General features: G+C 38.3%; 1 long non-coding RNA gene across 1 annotated transcript in view; it reads right to left on the bottom strand.

Annotated features, from left to right (window-relative positions):
* Window positions 1-514: 514 nt before the first annotated feature.
* LOC141491746 (uncharacterized) overlaps window positions 515-19,368 on the bottom strand; it is a 40,209-nt gene continuing 21,355 nt past the window's right edge. The window contains exon 3 of the long non-coding RNA XR_012469740.1: window positions 515-963. This is a non-coding gene — a long non-coding RNA (uncharacterized LOC141491746). The remainder of the gene's footprint in view (window positions 964-19,368) is intronic.

The raw sequence follows: 19,368 nt of genomic DNA on the forward strand, positions 1-19,368 counted from the left end.
ACTGTATAATGAAAAGAGGCTCCAAGACCAAAGGTTAACAGGCAAGTATTACACAATACTCTGATTAAGTAAACACATCCTTATGTCAGATTTGATTAATTAGGGCAGATATCATTGCCAAGTTTGGGGGCCCTGGGGTCCTATTGCCCCAGAAGACAATTCAGTGGCTTCTGAAGTAGTCCAAAGGTTTTCAGAATAACCTTCCTTTTATATCATTGTTATTGTTTTTTTATATTTTGCACTTATACCAGGCTCTACCTTAACTACTAGTCTGCTTTTCTTTTTCCCAGAGGACTTTGGTCTCTCACTGTTTCAACTCACTGCTTTCTACTACTTAGAATTTCACTTAAAAAATGACTAAGACAAAGTGTATGCAGGTCACTTGAGGGGAGGAGGGAAGTTAACTTGACCCTGAGCATTCCAAGGGCAAAGTGGGTTCAGGGTGAAAGAAATGATGAAATTTCATGGACAACAGCCATGTTTTATTCTCCTGACCATGGCCAAGCCAGTAGGACTAAGAGCATGATGTTCCCAACAACAGATTTGATTATAACACTGTCTGTTTCACATCTAAAAACAAAAATGGTTTCTCTGCTTGAGAAAGGAAGCTTTCTTCCAAACCCTTGGGATGTGACAGCTGGACTCGGCTTCTGAGCAAAGAGAATATCTGACTCCATCAGAGGGATCTGCCATGAAGGACCACTTGGCGGGACCCATCAATTAATGATGAACAGCCATCTCTCATCTTGGACCATCTTCTCACTTATTTGGCCTTTGCTGAGTGTGGAGAATTTCAGTCCAAAAGTTTTCTTTTTCTTATTCATCAGCCTGAAATAGACTCCATAAGTCCCAAGACTCTGGGCTCTTTCACAGAAATTTAAGTCTGAGCCTTAAATCTTTTCTTAGATCTTTCATCCACACTTTGGGCTTGTCCTCAGTTGCTGTTATTGTTCATCCTTTGTTCTGAAAGAGAAATAATGGCATCAAGAGGATGAGCTAGAGGTGAATGGTAAGGCAGGGAAATAAATCATGTTCTATTGGAGAAACTGAAAGCACAACTTTAAAAACATGGGGTTAGGAAATTGGGGGAAGAGACAATCAGGTGGTAAACTGTGAATATGGTGGGGTTATAGTTTTGCAATGTCAGGTACTGCAGAAATACTAAAGATGAAAGAAAAGAATTGTGCCATAATCTAGTATACTTCATCAGTCAATAGCTAAATACTTCATATATATATATATATATATATATATATATATATATATATATATATGTTAAAAACTACTGGTTTTGCCTTCAGAGACCCTAAAAATGAAGGAAGTAGGAGGAAGGGAGGCAGGACAAGTTAATGTGAACACTACATCAAAATCTTTGTAGACAATTCCTAGCTGACAAATAGGTAGGTAGCATTTTGTTAGGTCAATTTGTACATTGGTTGTTTAAATTCAGAACACATTATAATATGACCAGCGACCAAATTTATGAATTCTAGAATCTCAGACATGAAAAGATCAAGTCTAACTCATACATGAACAGGAATCCCTCTACACTTATCTTTGAGTGATAATCTTGTTACTTGGGGAGATATCCGTTGATGGGGAACTTAATTCCAACTAAAGCAGTCTGTTAACAAGTATCTTTTAAATACTTCCTATGTTCTAGATGCTCTTCTAATGGGGGCACCCAATAAGGTTCTCTCTCTCTCTCTGTAGATGTATTATCTAATTCTGTATTCTTTTGTTTAATTTATACTTATATATGTAAATAAAGTTATCTAAATATGTATTTAAACGAATACATAAATACATTGGATATAACAAAATATAAATTTTTATATAAAGTATATATTTATCTAAAAACAATAAAAAGAATTAATTATACAGATTCACATATTTTTATGTATGTATATATGTGTATATATAAATATATATACAAAATACACAAATATATGTATATATTGGGGAGAAAGGCATCAACTGCTGAGGGAATAGAGAACAGAAAAAGCTTCCAGAAAATGGGATTTGAGTTGATCTTGAAGGAAGTTAGGGAAGCTTAGATCAAGTGAGGTAGAGGGGAAAAGAGAAGATATTTAGAGGTAAGGTTTGAAGACAAGAGACAGAGTGTGATATGTAAGGAAAAGCAAAATAATATGAAGAGTAGGAATAAAGTATACAGAAGATTGGAAAGGTAGGAAGGAGTCAAATGGTGAAGAATTCTAAATATTAAGGAGAGGGATTCTTATTTGATTCTAGAAGTCATAGAGGAATAGGGGAGCTTATGGAGTAGAGAGTGGACAATATGGTCAGAACTGTATGTTTGGGAAAATCATTTTGCAAGGCTGAATGTAGGAAGTATAGGAATAGAAAAGGAATTGAGACAGGAAAGATTATAAGAAAACTACTGCACTAGTCGAGGTGAAAAGTGATAAAGCTTAAACTACAATAGGAGCTGTTTAAATAGAAATAAGGGGACATCTAGGAGACATTTTGTGAAGGTAGGAAAAATAAGATTTGGCAACAGTTTGGATATATGGGGTAAATGAGAGTAAGGAGTCAAGAACATTTGAATTCTCAAGTCTGAGTGACTAGAGAAATAATAGGAAGAGGAGAAAATCTGAGGAAAAGGATAATTTTGGACATGTTGAGTTTGAATTCCTTTGGGATATCCAGCTTGAAATATCCAAAAGGCAGTTGGTAATGTAAGATCACAGTTCAGGAGAAAAAAATAGGACCAGCTTTGTAGATCTTGGAAGCATATACGTCAATATAATTGTTATTCCTAGAAAAGTTAATGAAATTATCAAATTAGAAGGACAATCAGAGATAAAGGTCTAGAGTTGAGCCTGAGGGGAACCCACAGTTAGTGACTATGACAGTAATGAAGAACCAAAAAAGGAGACTGAGGAACAGTTTGAGACAGATGTTTTTTCTTTATATCAAGCAGAAATTGACTTCTTTAAGACTTCCACTTATTGTTCTTATTTTTGCTTTTTGAGATCACCAAAATAATCAATCTTCCACAAGAAAAGTCTTCAAATTTACATAAACTGATACAAAATTCAATGAGCAGAACCAGGAGTATATAGTAGCAACAATATTATACAATGATCAACTATGATTAATTTACCCATTCTCACCAGCACAAAGATCCCAGTCCATTCCAAAGGACTCATGATGAAAAATGCTATCCACCTCCAGGGGAAAAAAAAATGATGGAGGAGTATTATCTTTCACTTTCTTTACTTGTGGGTGTTTGTGTGTATGTGTTTTGATTTGTGTTTTCTTTCACAAAATGACTAATATGGAAATACGTTTTTGCATGACTGGTAATTCCTCTCTACATGAAACTCTATATCTTATTTCCCTTTACCCCACCTATGCTATAGCTATTTAGATGTATTTGTATGGTCTGCAGCAATGTTGCTTCTCAATACTATAATGAGAGGTTCTTTGTTAAAAGTGCTTATTGTTTTCATAAAGTCAAAAGATTTCCAGAAACTGACTGTGGGGCAAGGGTATGATCCCCCAATTTTCAAATCTTGTAAGGCATGTTTTGCTAAGAGATGCTTGTCCCTCATGTTCTTAGCAAGCAAGAAAGCCTAAGTCCGAGATCAGACATTTAATATCTGATATAAATATATTTAGTTGTGCCTATTTTCCCTCTTCTCTATTTTCATCTTTATACTTCAGTAAGGGAACTGCAGTCTTCTGGTTTTGCATCACCGATGGAGGATTTCCCCCATGCATTAGATTGTAATGAACCAAAGAAAGATTGTGGTCTTTCTGTAGATCAAAGAGGTGGAATGTGAGTAATACTGTATTCCAACAATATTAATCATTTGATATTCTACATAAATCATACAAGGATAGATAGGTTCATATCCTAGGCTCAAACTTTAATGTAATGTTCATGACTTGTTTACCAAGGTATGTGGCTCATTGTACAACCACAAAAATGCTGACAAAGGTATCTCCATCCTGTTTTATTCAAATTCCATTCCAAACCCAGCATGGGTGGGATGCCTTGGTGCCTTGGAAAGTCCCCCAACTTACTTATGTATCTCAAGATCATTTTCTATTGTTCAACATGAGGAGGGGATCATCCTAAGACTATCTTATGACCACTTACTCAGTGGAGATGCCCCATACTTTACCCAACCCATGATGTGCCCCACCCCTCTAAAGAGTCATTTTTGGCCCTCAAAAGCAAATTCTATCAATCAAAGAGATGTAATATTTTACTATCCCTATTTTGCAAATTTTGGTATCAAAGCCTATATAAACAAGGCCTGGAAGAAGGGGGCATCTCAAATCATGAGGAAGCTATGGAATTCATTTCACTGGAGGGGACCAGGGCTCTTTTATTAAAGTGCCCACTGTCTCAGAACTCTGCCTCAGTCTCTCTTATTATAGGTTGGACAGTTTTAACCTCTACACTAATATCTCTACTAAGAAAAGCTCAAATGGTGTCATGAAGATTCAGATATGACTGAACAACTCAATAACAATAATAACAAGAACAAAAATGCGATGGGTTATCTCAGGAGGTAGTGGGTTCCCTTCCTTGGAGGTCTTTAAGGGGAGATTAATGTCCACTTGTCAGTTATGGATTTGAGGTATGGTTTAGAAAAGATGGCAGCCAAGTTCCCTTCCAACATTATCATAGAATAATGTTTGTGATCACATAACCATAAAGTTAACTCTGAAGGTACCAATGGGAAGGGGGCCAGAGACCCTGAGTGGTGAGGAGGACATAGAAACGGCAATATCTGTTAATATGTATGAGTTATTAGTCAAAAATCCAATATTTATGACCTTGAGATTTCCTGCATAAAGAAATATGAAATGACTATCGATGCATTGAGTGATACAGGGAAGTTCATTGAGTCACGGAATCTTCTAGAATGTAGCCATTAAATGAGTCAATGATAGAAGGTTAAGCATATATGAGGAATTTGGGATTACAGCAAGGAAAATCATTTAGGACATCTATCTAAATTGCTCTGTTGATTTTTCTTTCCTAACTCAAACTTCTTTGTGTTACCATGGTGTGGGAGTTAAAAAGACACAAGCTCAAATCTCATCTTCAGCATTTAACTGTGTGACCATAGGCATGCCACTTTAATGCTGTGTACCTCAGTTTCTGTATTTGTAAAATGATGGTGTTTATCTCACAGTGCTGTTTTGAAACTAAAACAAAATAATTTATGTAGAGTACTATTTCAGTTATTGCTGTTAACCTCTCTCTTTTTTTGAAAGATTTTATTTATTTTGATTTTTACAATTTTCCCCCCTATTAACCTCTCTTAAAGAGAGAGAGAGAGACAGAGAGAGAAAGAGTTCTTTGGCATTTGGACTTTGAATCAGGCCACAGAGACTGGTATGAATCATAATGTTTCTATTGTGTCCTGGGAAATCAGGAGTTTGGGGTTTAAATTCATTTCTGCCTCTGGCTATCTTTGTGACCCAATTTTGCATAAGACTTTTCACATCTCTAGCCTCAGCTTCTATATCTATTAAATGGGAGTGTTGGACCAGAGGATTTTCAAGAAGCAGCAATTCAGGAAGCAGCAACTCTGGTTCTACTCCTTATTCATCTCAATCCTTTTTTTTTTTCCTTAGTTTTTTTGCAAGGCAAGAGGGTTAAGTGGCTTGCCCAAGGCCACACAGCTAGGTAATTAAGTGTCTGAGGCCAGATTTGAACTCAGGAACTCCTGACTCCAGGGCTGGTGCTCTATCCACTACGCCACTATGCCACCCCTCAATCCTTTTTGATAAGAAACTCAGTGTTGCCATCCCAGCAACTGTTTGGCATCAGTTATTCAAAGTGTGAAATATAGAATCCAAGGGGGCACTGCCCAGAAACCATTGGGTTCAACTGAGCTGAAGCAATCAGAGGACCTTGCAGAATGAACTGGACCCCTGGGATCTGGAAATACTCCAGTGAATTCATGAAAAATATTGGGGAGGGGAGGATGGGTTGGTACAGGAAGAGATTAAGCATCAAAAAGGGAGGTATTGTTGCTCCCTCAAAGGACTGTCAGGTCTCCTCCTTGACAGTGGGAGAATAAATCAACTGAAATATAGACCCCAGAACTACGGCTATTGAGAAATTAGTCATGATACATACATAGCAAATGGCCTGAATGAACAGCCCCCATTGGGAGGAGACTTGCTTAGAGAGGGAGACTTCTATTCCACCACTGGTGAGGTCAGGAAGGGAAGGGGAGTACGGGTCTAGTGAAGCCATTCAAAAATTAAATTTTAGGTATTTCTTAGCTTTCTGGCTACCCAGAGATACAAGATGCTCCTTCTACTATAAAAGGGGTTGCCTCATAGCAGCAAATGTTTGTATTTTATGGTCTTACAAAACATCTAGAAGAAAAATAAGTAAGTTATGAGTAATATAAAGTGTCTTGTGTACAACATAACTCAGTACAAGTTTGTTGAATTTGTTTTATAAAGTTAACTTAAAACACTCTTATTGAGTTAGCCAACAGAGACTTCAAAGACAAAGAAAATAATGGAGGGATGAGGGAGAGAAACTTTCATGGAGTTCTAAAAGGAGGGAGAAATTTGTGGATTTGATTGTTTTTTCTGAACTCACTCTTTTTCAAATCAATACAACTGCCTTTTAAATTACCTTCATTGTGCTTCATCTTGTTTCATTTTTACATCCTGAATTAAATCTTTTCTTTTTTTCTGCACCCAACTAAATCCTGCCTGCATGCTTTTTATTTCTAGTTAAGCATGCATGTTGTTCCTCTGGGAGGTATCATAAGCAAAATTATTTTTTGAATATTATTTTATTTTTTCAATTACATGCAAAGATAGTTTTCAACATTCATCTCTTTGAAAGCTTTTGGGTTTCATATTTTCTACCTCCCTCCATTCTCTCCCCCTTCTCCATGATAGAGAGTAATATGATATAGGTTATACATGAATAATCATGTTTAACACATTTCCATATTAGCGAAAGAAAAATCAGAACCAAAGCTGGGGGTGGGACATAAGAAAAAGGAAAAAAAACCCCATAAAACAAGGTTTAAAAAGTGAAAATAGAATGCTTTAAGCTGCAATTAGACTTCATAGTTTTTACTCTGGATGTGAATGGCATTTTCCATCACAAGTTTTTAGAACTGTCCTCGATCACCAAACTGCTAAGAGGAATTCTATCATAGTTGATCATCATACAATGTGTACAATGTGTGCAATGTTCTCCTGCTTCTGCTCACTTTGCTCAACATCAGTTCATGAAAAGTCTTTTAAGGAGTTTCTGAAGTCCACATGATAAGCAAAATTATTTACAAAACCAAAATCACATCCAATTTGCTGTTGAATCTAAGTGCCTAGAAAGACAGGTTTCTGAGGACTTCTATTTTTCCTAAGGGAGAAAAGATTGAGAAATCTTAACAAGCCTAGTAATAGGCAGAGCAGATGTTGATAGAGACTTGGACAAACAAATAGGTATTCTAGAGTTTTGAGTGGAAGAGGGATTGGGTATGGAAGCTCAAGGTAAGATGAGGAAGGTTGGAACCCAAACTCAGAAAATCTTTTTGATAGGAAGAGAAAATTCAGTTCTGGTTCTGTGGGTTATCACTGAGGTTAGGTCTACCCCAAATCATAGCATGAGAGGATCAGAGATTTTAGACTCTAACCAGTCCAACTTCCCCTCATTTTACACATAAAGACCTAGTATCTTGATAGAACCAAGCTTTTTCTAACTCCAGATCCAAGCCTAACCACTAGACTAACCACTATTCTCTCCTGCTGGTTTGTCTTAGTAGTATTAGTATTCCTCTGTATGAAGCAGTAGTGTATAATAGCACTGTGATCATACATTTCTGACTTTCCATAATATTTGATTATAAGATCCTCTAGTCATAAGGTTTAGAGTTGGGGGTAGGCTAGGTGATGCAGTTGGATTGCCAGCCTGGCATCAGGAAGGCTCCTCTTTTTAAGTTCAAATCTGACTCCATATACCTTTTAGTTGGTGACCTTGGGAAGATCACTTAACACTATTTTCCTCAGTTTCCTCATCTGTAAAATAAACTGGAGAAGAAAATGGCAAACTACTCCATTTTCTTTATCAAGAAAATCTCAAATGGGGTCACAAAGAGTTGGAAATGCCTGGAAAACAACTGAACAACAACAGAATAAAACAACTTATTTAAAAAATAGAATAAAATTAGATTTAGAGTTAGAAAAACCTTAGATATTGTCTTGTAATCTGTCTCTCTTCCATTTGCAGCTGAGGAAACTGAGGCCTAAGGAGGTTAATCACTTGTCCAGAATCATATAGCTAATAGCTAATTAAGTCTTGATTTGAATTTATGTCTTTTGATTTCAAATGCTATTATCATGCTTCCTTGCCATTTTCAGAGTGTAAACAAGCCTACAACTTTATTTACACCACATCCTGTGCAATTATTTAAAAAGATAAACCATTCCTAGCTAGGATAAAAGCAATTTGCTTTGTAGTAACTGCCTTTTTCTCATTTCTCATAGAGCAACAAGAATTTTTCTCATTGCTTTTAAAACGTAATTCTTGAAAAATACTCTTATATAATTCAGGCCCATCTAATTCTTAATGACTTCCCTTGGCTCCATAATACTTGACCTCACCACTAGAACAATTATCCTGATAACTGGTAGAAATTTTCCTTTGTTCAGTTGCATCCCATTACTTTATGTGGTCCCACATCATACTGAGCAATTCCCAGAAGACTAACTGGCTGAAACGAGAATACAACCCGGGTCTGACTCTTAGAAAATACTGTTATTTTCGTCATCAGACTTGGGATAGTCAATTGTCTTGTAATTAAGCTAAACTCCTCTTTGAACTTCAGAGGATTTTTTTTCCTTTTTAACCAGTAAAGTGAAGGGGTCATATTAGAATGACCTCTGAGGTAATTTTGACTGAAGACTATAATCTTACCATCTGAATTAGGATGTGTGCCGCCAAAGAGGTGGACACTCAGAACACACAGCCATAGCCTTCTTCATGTTTTGGAGACTAGAGAAGTGATTTCACTGTCATACAGGATTCTCAGTGAGGAGATTCCTTCTATCGATGCAGGAAAATACCTATTTGGTAGCTTCAGAATCTCATATTAATCTTCAATTAGCTGAAGACTCTGGAGATTTGGTGACTTGCCCTGGGTCATACTACCTATATGAGTCAAAGCACTGTAACCCAGGTCTTTTTTGACTCCAAGGACAGCTAGGCAATGTCACAGGCTATGTTCAAACTCAGCTGTTCTTGACTCCAGATCTAGCACCATTTACTATACTTTGTTGACTCTCGGACTGTATATCTGCAAAAGGTTGAATATATGTATGTATGTATTATAAATATTATGTATAATATAAGTATGTATGCATTATATATGTAATATATGTTATATGTGTGTTTGTGTGTGTGTTTGTGTGTGTGTGTGTGTGTGTGTGTGTGTTTGTGTACTCATATATATGGGGCAGCTAGGTAGCGTGATGGACAGAGCATCAGCCTTGGAGTCAGGAGAACCTGAGTTCAAATCTGGCCTCAGACACTTGACTTTTATTAACTGTGTGAAACTTTGGACAGGTCACTTAACCCTTGCATTCAGGACCAGCTACAATCCTCCTGATCCATATCTGACCTCTGGATCCAGATGGCACTGGAAGAGAAAATGAGGGTAGTGACTTAGTACAGTTCGCCCCTCACTAAAATCCAATTTGCTTACTTCTCATGGCATTACCTTCCTGATGTCATGGTCTACTTTGCAAATGAAGAACAAACATTATCATCATATGTGATATATATTTTATATATTTTATGTTTTATATATTTATATTTTATGCAAATATATTATGTGTGTATATTAATATATATTTGTGTTTTCATGTCTAATATATTTTATATATGTGAATATATGTATATGCCCATATACATTTATATGTTTTTATAATTTTTAGGACAGCTAGTTAGCACAGTGGATAGAGTCTGGGAATCAGAAAGACTAGAGTTTAAATCCAGCCTCAAATACCTACTAGCTGAGTGATTCTGGGAAAGTCACTTAATCCTGTTTCCCTCAGTTTCCTCATCTGTAAAATGAGAAAGAAATGTATCCAGTATCTTTGCCAAGATAAGCCCAAAAGGAATCACAGAGTCAGATATGACTAAAGTGACACAATAAGAAAATTTTTATATTATATATCACATATCAAATACATCATATCATCATATTATACCATATATTATATTGTGTTGTGTTATGTTATACTTTGCTATATTATGCTATGTTATAGTAATTCCTATATAAATGTGCTAGTTGAGGAAGTAAGGTAGGCTTGAATTCAAATTCTGCCTCTGATACTTGCTAGCTAGGAATAGCTGGGGTACCATGAATTAGTCTTCTTAACCTCAATTTCCTCATCTATAAAAATGGGACAATACCTGTAGAACATTATATCAACTCTTATATGTGTGTATAAATATGTATTTTTCTTCATTTGTTATTTGTCATTCACATGACCTCCAGATCTCATATTCTCTTATTCCCAACAAAAAGAGTAAATGAATTGATCGGGGGAGAGGAGCAGAAAACCTATTCCATTGGAGTCTCCATGTTTCTGAAGACTTGGACCCTGTACAATGAAGTCTATAGTCTCTCTTGTCTTCTCCTCCCACTCAGGGCTTCTTTTCCATGGGGAATCCCCAGCACTAGTGTCAGGTCAGTATGTGTCTGGGTGTGCAATTTGGTGAGTCACGTAAGCTGCAGCCCCAGCAGACTTCCATGTCCATTTGGGAGGAAGTCAAGTCATCATCTTCCCACACAATGGGTATGGAAGCTCATAGGCACTGGTCCAGAAGTAGTGTTGGGGAAGGCCCAAGCAGTCCTTGAGGCTAAGGGGGTCCAGCCCCTACTTGGTGATGCCTCCACAAGCCTAGGATGTGGGCCCCAGGGCATACTACTCACCTGGGGCTGCCAGGTCCTCTGAAGGGCTCCGCCAACCACACCCTTGTGTGGTACAACTCCTTCAGCATAAACACAGGTCTAGCAGGGTGCTCAGTAAATGTGCCACAACCAATGTGATTCATCTGGCATCACCACAGAGCAAGCCCAGGCACCAGAATCCTTGCAGAACAGAGCAGGACTGAGCAACATGGGTTGCAGGAGGATGAATGTCTCTCATTTGTCATATGGCTGATGAGATGACCCAACACTTTCTCACCCAAAGAAATCTAGGGACTCTTTTCTCCTATTGGTCATGTGAGCATGGTCGTATAAATAGAAAACTTAAGCACTTTCAGATGCCTCTCCTCAGCAAGTTGACTTATTTTACCCTGGTATGGGGACAGAGATGGTTCATGAGGCTGGGCCCAGCTTTGGATCAGTGTGAGAATAACAAGATTGATAAATAAAATGACAGTGACTTTGATGAGGTCCAAAGAGCAAAGATGAGCAAGGGGGAAACCAAGGACATCCCTTTGTCTAAGATCTGGGGACTCCTCTGGCTGACCTTCTGCTCTAGCCACTGATCATGCCATGACCTTACCAGAAGGATTAGACAATGAAGGTAAGGCCTATTGTTTGTATCCCAGATGCCAAGGAGACCAGACTCTGTTTGCTTATCGAGAAAAAGAGACAAATTTAAGAAACCAATCCAACTTTTAGATTCTGGACAGTTTCCAACCTCTAACTTATCAGTCCCAAAGTTTCATTGACACACACACACACACACACACACACACACACACACACACACACACACAGACACAGCCTTTCTCTGCTACTATCATTATCCCCATTTTACAGATGAGAAGCTTGAGACTTGGAGAATTTAAATCTCTTCTAGCTATAAATGTATGATTTTCTAAACTTGCTCAGTCATACCCTTGGTCAGTAGCAGAACAAGGACTGAAACTCAACTTTGTGATTCTGCTACATGAGGTTGAAAAACACAGTGGAAGAAAGAAAAGATGAAGAGCTAAGGGAAAAAAATCCCAGAATGTAAGTTTCTTGAAGGCAGGTAATTATTTGTTTGCCCAGTGACTGCATAGTGCCTAGTATACAGTAATCTTATAATAAATGTTTATTATTATTAGGATTAGATAGATAGATAGATAGATAGATAGATAGATAGATAGATAATAATGTTTGTCCTTCATTTTTGAGGAAGACCATGACATCAGATAGGTGATGCCATGACATGCATGTGAATTGGAATTGAGTGAGGGGTGGGGGAGGCTGTGCTGAATCACCAGTCTCACTTTCTCCTCCAGTCATCTGGGTCCAGTGGTCAGATATGAATCAACAACTGGAGATGGCCTGAAAGCAAGGCATTCAGGGGTAAGTGACTTGCTCAAGGTCACACAGCTAGTAAGCGTCAAGTGTCTGAAGCTGGATTCGAACTCCCGTCCTCCTAAATCCAAGGCTAGTGCTCTATCCACTGTGCCACCTAGCTGCCCAGATAGATAGATAGATAGATAGATAGATAGATAGATGATACAGAGATGTTGAAAGAATAGATAAAGATGGGTAGATAAAAGGAAGAGCTAGATGAATAGATAATAGGCATAAAATAGAGATAGAAAAATATATAGAGAGGTATGTAGATAGATAATAGATAGACTATACAGATATATATATATATATATAATAGAGATAGATGTTTAGACAGTTAATAGACAAAGATAAATAGGTAAATATATAATAGATTATGGATAGATAAAGAAAAAAGATAGGTGGATAGATGATGGATAGGTAAATAGATAATAGACAGAAATAAGTAGATAGAAACCAGATAATAGATACATGGATGGATAGATAAATGGTTGGATGGATGAGTAGATGGATGGATGGATGGATGGATGGAGGGATAGATAGATGAGAAAAGAATCTTGGGAGTAATTTTAGTTTACCTTGTTCTGAGACCCAGGGAATTGAAATGGCATGATCAGGGTCAGGAAGCCAGTTAGTCACATCGGAACTGAGAATTTAACCCCATTCTTTGCAATCTATCTGACAAGAAGGTAGAGGGATTTCTGTCCAGTTGGATCAGAGCTCCATGGATTTTGAACTGGAAGACAGAAACTAAATAGGGTAGAACTAAGCTCAAATAATACAAATGGGAGGATATAGACTGAGAAATTTAGAGTAGGTTGAATATTAGAGAATAATAGATTACTAAAGAACAGGAAGAAATTGAGTCCCACACAATTTGTGACTTTTATAAAGTCACACAGGTAGTAAGTAACAGGTGGGTTTTGAACCCAGGCCCTCTGCTTTCAGAGTCTGCTTTTTCTACTGAGCTGAGCATGTGCCTACAAAGGGATTAACCTGGCCAAGAGCACTCCCTTTTCTGGGATCTTTTCTCTTGGGAGCCCATTTTCAATTAGCCAGCCAGTAAACATCTACTGTACTAGGTGTGGCAAAGGGTACAGAGTACACAGAAAACAAGCCCTTCAAGGGCTTACAATTTAACTATGGGATCAGGGCCCACATGAATTGAACACTTTTAAAGGATAATAAATCAACAGGTGCAAAGTAATTCAGTAGAAATGGATTGCATAAGCATCATAGAGGTGCCCAGGAGAGGAGTGAAATGAGTCACATAAGGTCACATAAGGCCAGGAGGTTCCCAAAAGGAAATGAAACCCTAGAATCCCAAAGTGCCGAGGCTGGAAGAGTTTTTTGTGATCTGCTTGGTGCAACCTACCCCGCCCCAACTCCCCACCATTTTATGGACCCATTCTCAGAGCTGAATTTTCAAGGTGAGGTTGTAACTTCATTGAGAATAGGGAGGAAAAGTCCTTTCCAGCCAGGAGGCAATCAGCACACTGTGGACATGGGACAGAAAACAAAACAACTTGGCTGAGCAGGGCAGCCTGTGCAGAGGAGTGATAAGAAATGAGGTTAAGGGCACAGGGAAGTGCCAGGGCCTTGAAAAGGAGGCCAGAGAATTTGGCTTTGATATAGTAAGCAATAGGGAACTACTGGAGATGGATGAGATTCAACATAGCATGGTTAAAAGGAGAGATCATTTTCCTCTGGGCTCGGTGAAGGGAGGTTTTGAGGAGGGACAGTAAGGAGATCATCCATGAGGCCACTACATGGCAGTACATCAGATATGTGGTAATGCCTGTGAACTTGGAAACAGAAAGACAGAAGCAGCTTCAAAGAAGAAATTGGAAGAATTTGGTGATGAATTGTCTATGGGGGATAAAGGAGAAGGAGTCTTAAAATGATTTTAGGTGTCTAGGTTTAAGTATCTGGAAGGTTGGTGAAGCTGTTGACAACAGGAAAAATCATTGAACTATTTCCATTATTGCTGGGAAAGGATACTTTCACTTGGTGGATATATTAAATTTCAGATGATGGCGGCCACCTGTAAGTGGTGGTGGTAATTCATAATTTAGGACTAGAAAGAGTGTTACAGGTCTAGGCTAAGATTGAGGGGGCAGTGTCATGGAGCGGAGTGAGTCCAAAGTCCTTAATTCCTATCTTGCACCTGCTAATTACAATCCACAACTAATCTAACTTCTCTTGGGTCTAAGTTTCCCTGTCTGTTCAATAAGTTTCCCTGTCTGTTCTGTTCCATAGGCTTTCCAAGGTTCCTCCCAGTTTTAAATCATTCAAGAATAGAATCCAGCAAGTATTTCTTATGTATCTAACCTAGGTTAGGTTCTAGTGTGGAGTGGGAACCAAGGGAAAAGCAGAGTTCACTGTCAAGGAGTTTTCACTGTGGGGGGGGGGAAGAAAAGGGACGGAACTAAAATTATATAAATTTGGAAGTTATCTTATATACCCTGTCAACTCTCTTTTTGATCAGGCTACTGAGAAGGCCATTTCAGTGTCTCTTCTTCCTTTCATTGCAACAGAAAGTCAAGGCAAAGTGAGCCCAATATTATAAATACTCAACTATACAGAACTCTGGGAAGAGGAAAATCATTTGACCATTGGTTGGAACCTTTTTCTCAACCTTCTAGTCTTAAGGAGTGGTCTGACACTAAAGGGAATGATTTACCCAGAGTCATACAGTTAAAGGTCAGAAGCAATTGAATCTATATAACTTTCTGGTTCCTGAACCAGTTCTCTATCCATTATGCTTCCTAACCTCCTTCCTACAACTCTGAAAAGTAAACGTAGTCTCTTGGGCTCTGTTACAGAGAAGACTGCTTAAACCTGTGTGTACCCCCAAAAGAAATGCACAAATGACCTACTGGCTTGAGTATTAAGGCATGTTGTCATCAAGGATTGGCACCTCCTTGATCTAGAACAAACCTTGGAGCCTCACTGTGGGATGGAGTTGAGAGGCCCCAGACCACAACCTTTGAAGTTGAAAATCTCAATAAGCAAATGGAAATGGAGGCTGGAAAGGCCAAAGTCTGAAAGAATGGCTTGTGGTGTTATTGTTGAGAAAATGAGAATGGGCAAGGGCTGCATGGTATAGCATGCATTTGCAGGACTCCATTGTGTGGCGTCTGACTGAGCATGTTAGCAAAATAAAGCCAGATGGTAATGGATTAGCTCCAACACTTCTTCAAGACAATGGCAGCCAAAATGGAGTTGTTGAGTGTAGTCTTTAAAAAGGCCTCCCCAGGAGCATTCTTCTATTGGGGATCCATCAGTTGCCATCTAGCGACTCCTGAAGATATTGCATCTTATGGAATACCTCATGTTTATTTAGTATACATGGGAGACCAGTTACAGAGTTGTTTTCTAGGGAGGGAGAAAAGAAAGAAGGAAGGAAGAATGGAAGGAAGAGGAGGGAAGAGAAGGAGAGGAGGAATGGTAGGGGTGGGGAAGAGATAGGAAGGCAGGGAGCGGGAAGGAAGGAAGGAGGGAAGGAGGGAAATAAGGAGGGAAAGGGAGAGGAAGAGGCAAGGAAGGTGGGGAGGAGGGAAGGAAACAATGGTTAAGAAGGTAGGAGAAAAGGAAAGAAGGAATGGGGGAGGATGGAAAAAGGAAGAGGAGGGGAAGAGGAAAGGAAGATAGGGAGAGGGGAATGGGGGAAGGAGAGAAGGAGAAGGAGAGAAGGAGAGAAGAAAGGAAGGAGGAGAGGAGGGAAGCAAAGAAGGAAGAATAGTTCAAAAGCATAGGATTGAGAAGGTAACATTTAGTGGTTTTGCCCCCCTAGGCAATAACTATCTAGTTTTTGGTTCTTCTCAGAATCTTGTGTGTAAGAAATACTCAATGAAAAGTAATGATAAGTTACAGTGAGAAAGGCTGTCTTTTTCCAATCAGAGAAAGGCATGCTCCAAAGAGGACACACAACTCAATATTTCATAATTCATGAGCTAGAAGGGACCTCAGAAGCAATCTAATCTAATTTCATTCTTTTATAGATGAGGAAACTGATATCTAAAGACATCAAATGGATTTTCAGGATCTTTAGAAGTGGGATTTGAACCCAGGACACCTTTTGCAAAATCATTGCTTTCTTTGTTCTAGCCCTTATCCTGCAGCAAGTCTGTTGCATGGTTAAGGACAATTTCTGAATCTTGGTCCTGGATTTTTATTTCACTGGATGAGGGAATCTTCTAAATTGTTGGTGGCTGCTTGCCTAAAAGAGAGCTGGACAAGCTGCCCATAGCCCTGTCCTTCAGAGGTCCTAAGGACAGCAGCTTAGATGAAGAGATAATCATAAAACATGGAATCCTTAGCAAGCTGATATATTTCCTTAGCAAGCTGATCTCCAGGGAAAGCATGGGTGGCAAGGATCTGAGTTGGCCAGCTCCATATGATGACCCTCAGAGTTGCGGTGTGTGTGAAGTGTGTTTGTGGTATCTATGCTCCTAACATTGTGATAACCCTAAAAACACCTTGCCATTTCCAGAATGCCAAAAGCTTGGATTCTAGGTAATGAAGAGCTTAGGACTCATGTATTGGAATCAGAAAGACCTGAGTTTGAGGTCAGCTTCAGACATTTATCAGTTCTGTGGGCACTTTAAACTCTCTAAGTCTCACTTTCATGGTCTGTAAAATGAGTCAAATTTAACATGAATGCCTTCAAATCTAAATTCAGAAATCTATATGATACTCTGATCTGGGAAGTATATGGGAGTGACAGTAGCCTCCATTCCCTCATTTGTAAAGTGGAGATAATAAGGTTATTGTGAGCAATAAATAAGATGTGTATGAGTGTATATAATATTTAGATATGTGGATATATTCACATGATTTCACATGAATATATAGATTACATATATGCAACATTTGTGTAGCATAGTGATGTCATTTTAGTCTTCTTTGATAATAGACAAGAACCATATGATATGATATAATATTTAATATATAGAAATAACATGCATATGATAAAATATGGGTATAAAATATAATATATATTTGTGATATATGTATGCTACATATGATAATCTGTGCATTTTATGTATTATATATACATAGATGATATATATGAATCATTTTAATGTTTAAAATCCATTTTACCTACATCATCTTATTTACTTCTCATTGTAGAGGTAAAGTTTGAGGCCAGATAAATTCAGGGTATGACCCAATACAGAGTTGGTAAATGGAAAAGTCAAGGCCACAGTTCCTCATTATTCTGAGCAGTTATTTGTGTTAAGGACCTTTCTTCCAAAGATTTCCTTCCTCAAACAGCATCTACTACCAATTAATGCTGTTGACCAAGAATGTTTCATGACCTGTAGGTTCAAGACAGATGAAGCATATGCACCTAGGTAAGAGTAATTGCTCTGGAAAGTCTTAGCGAACCTCTACTGAAGTTCATATTCTGGCATATCTGCTTCTTGCCTAGTTAGATATGTCCATACTATAGTCAAATAAGGAAACCACTTTTTCAATGGTAAAAGTCAATGCTCTTAAGAGATTGTAATTGTTGGAGCAGTTGCTGACCAGGCCTCATGGTACAATGGAAAATATCTGGAATGTGGATAGGGAACAAGATTTGTACCTCAGTTTCCTCCTTTGCAAAATGTGAAGTGGGGTATTGGATTGAAATGACTTAGAGGTTCCTTCTAGTATGAAATCTATGGCCTTATTGCTAAGAGTCAAAGGATAACTTGTGGAAGAGTGAATAGAGCAGTAGCCCTGGGGATCAAGAGAACCTAAGTTCAGATATGACTTCACACACTTTCTAGCTTGTGACCCTGAATAAGTCTCTTAATGCAGATTACCTACTCCCAAAAGCATCAGATTATATATGATATGATATGCAATGTGATATGAACAATGATATAAAAGTAATGCAAGATATATAATAATGTAATTTTCACATGTGTGATGTGGACACCATGAGGAAACTCCACGTACCAATACAAACAATGGCTGTGTAATTTAGACGTTGTGACTTATACAGAGGCAATTATAATTAGTACATACCAGGGATAGGGCTTGAATTTGGGGTCTTGCAGACCATAAGGTCTACTATCAACTATGTCTCTATTTTATTTCATTGTATATTTTTCATATAAATATAACTATCTCATTTTTTTTTGCATTTGAGGAAGGAAATAAAGGCATATATTCTAGGACCATAGATTCGAAGCATTTTACATCTATTATCTCATTAGATCCTCAAAGCAATATTATAAGGTAGGGGTTATTTTAATACCCAAATTACATATAGAGAAACAGATTTAACAAGATCCAGAGTCTTGCCTAGGGCTACCCAGTTAATTTGCATCTAAGGAGGGATTTGAACTGAGGTCTTTCCCACTCCTGGCCCGGAACTCTTTCCCAGGACACCTAATCAAACTGATGATCTCTACCATTGAATGACCTGAATACAGGAAGTGAGTTTTGAAGAATGTCATTTGCTTAACTTTTTGTTTACACAAAGTTCATTTCCAGTCACTGTTTTGCTTCTCCTTTTCTTAAGTTGCCCCATCTCCAGATCCAAGTCTTGCACCTGGAAGAGGAGGAGCCTCAGTACAATGAGAAGCAGAAACACAGAAAGGGCTGGTTGCCTTGATTGCCAAGAGATATAGCAGAACTATGGAAGCCAGTCAGTCAAGTCTTGGGGAGAAGTGAAAGGCAAGGGGGATGCCACAGGAATGAATGGAGTGAGCCATATGGTTTTCACTGTTCCAGGAAGTGAAAAGACATAACCAGTAAGGCTTCAAATACAGAGTTACCCAGAAAATCTAGAAATACCAAACCAACCTGAGTTAGTCAGACTTCAAGAGTGAAGGAGAGTGCCAAATAGTAGGGATCAGCTCTTTGACCTCAGGAGTGGGTAGATCCATTCACTCCAAGACTGTCTTTCTGTTAGGAGACAGTCTTCTACCCTTTTACCACCCCTGACAAAGCCAAACCTATCATGGCGCCAGATAAAATGTGGGCCCATTGGCATCAGAATGAGAACAAGAATCTCAAACATCAGACTCCCCTTTCCCCT

The sequence above is a fragment of the Macrotis lagotis genome, chromosome 6 (genome assembly GCF_037893015.1).
Source record: "Macrotis lagotis isolate mMagLag1 chromosome 6, bilby.v1.9.chrom.fasta, whole genome shotgun sequence".
NCBI classification, from domain to species: Eukaryota; Metazoa; Chordata; class Mammalia; order Peramelemorphia; family Peramelidae; genus Macrotis; species Macrotis lagotis.